The sequence below is a fragment of the Chrysochloris asiatica genome, unplaced genomic scaffold (genome assembly GCF_000296735.1).
Source record: "Chrysochloris asiatica unplaced genomic scaffold, ChrAsi1.0 scaffold00006, whole genome shotgun sequence".
Lineage (NCBI taxonomy): Eukaryota > Metazoa > Chordata > Mammalia > Afrosoricida > Chrysochloridae > Chrysochloris > Chrysochloris asiatica.
This window is the reverse complement of record NW_006408524.1, coordinates 38,064,825-38,070,104: the sequence shown is the minus strand read 5'-3', so window position 1 is coordinate 38,070,104 and position 5,280 is coordinate 38,064,825.

Here is a 5,280-nt window from a genome sequence, read left to right as displayed (position 1 = left end):
CCCTCCCATGGTGTGTCCCAAAACCCTATATAAGGTAAGGTTTGTGAACTGCTTGGGGTTGAGCTTTGGTGAGCTGATGCAGTAACACTGCTGTAACACTGCTGAACACTACACTGCCAGCCGCCACTCGACCCTAGCATGCTAGCTTGAATAAAGCCCGCCTGCTTTTGCATTATCTTTGTCTCTTGGTCTCCTTATTGGGTGGTGGTCTTGGACCCTAACAGGTGGAGGGTCAGAGAAAAAGAGGAAGACCCTTAGCAAGATGGATTGGCCCAGTTTCAGCATCGATGGACTCAAGCGTGGCAATAGTTGTAAGGTTGGCCCAGGATCGGGCAGTGTTTTGTTCTGCTGTGCATAGGGTCACTATGGGTCAGTACGACTCGATGTCACCTAACAACAACAACAACAACTGGCACATCATCCCTAGTCAACCTATCACCTACCTCCATTAATCTCAACCCCTCCCTCCTCTTCACCCAGTATAAAAATCCTTACCCCAGCAATATATCTCTCTCTCTTTTCATCTAACTTCCAATAAGGCCTTACACATAGGTGTTTGTGTTCAGGCTCATTCCATCTCACATTTATGGTGCCAAAACCCGGGGCAGGGGAACTTTGCCGGGATCCCCAATGATCCTCAGCTGTCGGGTTGATCCGTCTCCCCACTGTCCCTCATAAACCTGCCAACCAAACACCCACCCAGGGGCCCTCATCCATTTCCTTTGCTGACTTTTAAAGCCACACACGGGTTAACAATCTCAGGGTTAGTGTTTGGGCATGCTTCCCTCTCTCAGGTCCTCTGTGCTGTCAAATTATAGTCCTAGTGCTAGGCCAGATGGACTCTTCTCGGCCCATGGCCCAGGATTGCTGCTCTTGGGGGGGAAGCCCTGTCAGCTCAATTCTTTCCTCTTCTCTCAGGGGTCTGGCAATAGAGTCAAGGACACTCCTCTTTTGCCCTTTTCCTCAGAGGCTTCCTGATTGTGCCTAACTCTCCAGCCCACAATTATCATGGGAACCTCACCGTCCACCTCACTCCACACCCTTGGCCTGCACAATCCTAAGGCACTAGGGCTACAACCTGATATCAAGCCATGACACTTACTCTTTTTCTGTAATCAAGAGTGGCCTCAATACGAACTTGACAATGGTTCCAAATGGCTGGAGAATGGCACCTTCAATTTCAACATCCTTTACGACCTTGACAACTTATGTCAATGCAGTGGCAAGTTGCCTCAGATCCCCTACTTACAGGCTTTCTTTTCTCTCCATTCTCATCCTTTTTCTGCCTGACTTGCTCCCCTTTGCAAATCCTGCTAGCCCATGAGAAACCACTCCCCACCCAACACCCAAAGATGCTTCCTCTTTTGACCCATCAGACCATACCCATCCCCCACTTACACTCTCCCCTTCATACAATCCTTCTCCCCCTCCGCGCCATCCGCCTCCTCTTCCCACTCTTCTTCTCCACCATCTGGCCTCACTTACTCTGCAGGACACACCTTCCCTCTCCACCACATACTAGGTCCCAAGACCTCTCTCATCAATCCCAGTACCCACCACTGCCTGCACCCCTGATGCTGTTACGTGAGGTAGCTAGGACAGAGGGCATTGTCTGTGTCCATGTCCCCTTCTCCCTATCTGACTTCTCACAAATCAAGAAGAGGCTAGAAAATTTCTCCTCCGATCCAGACATCTACATCAAAAGAATTCAAATACCTCACTCAATCCTATTACCTCACCTGACATGACCTTTACATCACTCTCACTTCTGCACTCTCTCCTGATGAAAGGGAAAGGGTCAGACTCTCTCCTGTCTCAGGCTTTTGCTGACTAGATGCATGCTACGAGCAACAATAAGCCAGTGAAAGCTCAGGCAGATCCCCCCTACCCCTGAAGATCCCTATTGGAATTATCAACTAGCCCACGCCAACCGCGGACTTAGAGATCATATGACTCTTTGCCTTGCAGAAGGCTTAAAGAAAACTGCTCATAAAGCAGTCAGTTTTGACAAGATTAGCGATATCACCCAAAAATTCAGATGAAAATCCCGCCCAATTTCTATCACATCTAACAGAGACCAAAGATCCAACATCCCCAGTAGACATAACAGTTATTAACAGTCATTTCATCTCTCAGTCGGCCCAGGACATAGCCAAGGCGAAATACATGTTACTGGCCAATGCTCTACGGGGTTCCAGAGCAAAGAAGGGGTATAATATCCTCGGAGGCACTGCCCAGGCCCTGCTTCAAGTGCAACCGAGAGGGTCATTGGGCAAAAAACTGCCCTAGCCCTCATCCTCTCCCTGGCCCATGCCCTCCCTGCCTGCAAACAGGAGGGACATTGGAAGGTTGACTGCTCCCGTCTCCAGAGAGGGAAGGGATCAATAGCCCCCCCCAGTCCCACCAAAGGAAGGAGTTTGCTCTACCAGAGCTTCTAGGACTGGCTGCAGAGGACTGAAGATGCCCAGGATCGCCGGCTCCCACGGAAATAACTCACAGCAAACCCTGGGTAACGATCCAGGTTTCAGGTAGCGAGTCTGTTTTCTTTTAGACACCAGGACCACTTACTCAGCTCTACCAGAATACTCAGGGCAGACACACCCTACTCCTATATTAATAGTTGGGGTTGACAGAGTCCTTACTCGGCCCATCATCACAGAACCCCTAGCATGCTCACTTCATGACACCCCATTCTTACACGTCTTTCTAGCCCTACCCAAGTGCCCCACACCAATCCTAGGAAGAGACATTCTAGCTGAGTCCAAAGCCGCCCTCATACTATATCCTATTAAACTGCCACACCTACCTCACTGGCTGGCTTGTTCTTGCTGTATGTTGCACCAGATTCCAAGCACTGGCTAACCTCAATCTCTCACCCAGTACCCACCTTCAATGTAGCCCTTCACTCCAGGACTCACAAAAACACACCATCTAAGAATGGCTTCAACAGGGAGCCATACTCTCTGGGGACTGGCTTCTTCTCAAGAAACTATACAGTCTCCCCAGGTCACAGGCTACACACATCCTCACAGATATACACAATGCCCTTCACATAGGGCATGAATCCTTACTCTGCCTCCTACAACCCATATTTTGCTGCCCCAAAATGCCCTCACTACTCCAACAAATAACTCAAACGTGCCCCTCTTGCTCAGTCACATCCCTACAGGGAGCATTGCACCCCAAATCATTTCCCACCCATCAAGCCCGCGGCTGTCTACCAGAAGAAAACTGGCAAATTGACTTCACACACATGCCCCATCACAAAAAACACAAGTACCTCCTAACCCTGGTAGAAACCTTCTCAGGATGGATCGAGGCCTTTCTTACCACCTTGGAGGGTGCCCCAATGGTCAAGCATGCTCTTTTAACTGAAATTATTCCACGCTTCAGCCTCCCATACTCCATGCAATCGGACAATGGTCCTGCCTTCATCTTATCACCCAACTCACTACCCAAGCCCTCAACATTACCTGGAAACTCCACATCCCATTCTGACCTCAATCATCTGACAAGGTGGAAAGGACAAATGGCCTTATAAAAACACAATTAACCAAGCTTTCATTAGAGTTACAAATGCCATGGACAGAACTACTTCCCATAGCACTAACAAGACTAAGGGCAGCCCCCCAAAAATCCACCTTCTTAAACCCATTTGAACCAATGTATGGAAGACCATTTCTCCTGGGAAACCTCCCAACTGCCTCACCCCCACTTGCTGCCTATATTCCAACCCTAAATATGGTCTGGCATTTGTTGTGAACCCATGCAGACCAATTCCTACCCAAACCCCACCCAACAGAACAACACTTCCGGGTCCAACCTGGTGACCAAGTGTACCTGAAAACCCTAAAACCAAGCCCTTTGCAACCAAAATGGGAAGGACCCCTCGATGTCTTACTCACCACCCCCAGCAGCCAACCTAGCTGGCAGAGCTTCCTGGTTCCATAAAACTGGCACACACAGTTTCACCCAAATCAGATATTAACCCAGGCATCCCCCACTATACTCCCTCTTTCTCAGGACTGACCAAGCTCAAACCCAGAGGAATAAATGCATGACTGCCTGCCTAGTCAACCGCTTTTCCTGCTTCCTTGACTAGGTGGGCCAGGACCTCCAGTGGTTCTTTCCTAAGGCTAACACTCCTGACATTATCCTAATCTGGATCAAAGACCTAGTTCTCTAGGGCACACTCTCTCTTATTTCTCACCAGACAAGATCTCTCTGTTTACAGTTTTTCTCCTCTGCTGGCTAACCCTACCTCCACATACTCCCTTAGACATACATCCATGTTAACTTGCCACCCGGCCTTCCTTGCCCCCTTCAGGGCACTATCATCCTTGCAGTAAGCCTCTTCTCTGTCTCACCCTTTGAGTGGCCTCACCATTCTCGAATAATTTTTGCCTTACTCTTTCTCCTCATAGTGGGACTTATCTTCATCCCAGTATGCTATCCATACTCTATCTCAACCTTGATGATCCGACTGTGCCTTAGCCAAAATGGCAAAATATACTCAACCCCTCATACAGCCACGGACTGCTCCATTGTCCTGACCTTTATGCGCTCTGCCTGCTATCTGGGACAAACACCTATCATCAAGCAGTTTTGTGGAATCAGAATATGGTACCTATCCAGACTTTCTAACTGCATGGCTTCCCAATCCACAGCTTGCAAAAGGTGATGCAACAAGCCTGTCTGGTGGACATATCAAACCCAAATAGGAATGTCAGATGGGGGTGGGAGGGGCAGATGCAGTGAGGAAAAAGATCAGTGTAGAAGCCACAAAGAACCTCACATAATGGCTGGACCCAGGATATAAAAGGTTACAAACGTGGCTAGATCCTGACAGCATCCATACCCCAGCACCCCATTGCATGCTAATCACTGAAATAGAAACTATATTCAATAAAACCTCATGCTGGATTTGTTTGCCCTATAGGGACCTGGGGTACTCAGCCATTCCCACCAACCCAGTCCCTAAATCATATCCTAATACAACCACCATACAAGACCTCTCCTCACAGAGATTGGCCTCAGTAATTCCACCAACCTCACCTGCATTCATAACCACAACAACAAACCACAACAACATCACTAACCTTTCCTCCCTCTCCCTTCCAAACTCCTGGTACTCTGACTTAACAAAGGTAAGCAACCCAACATGTGGGCTGAAAGGAAGATTTTTCTTATGTGGAAAAGAAATTTTCAAATGCCTACCCACACAACACCTGTGTGGGGTCACATATTTAATCCCTGCAGCCCAAATCTTAACCCCATCTG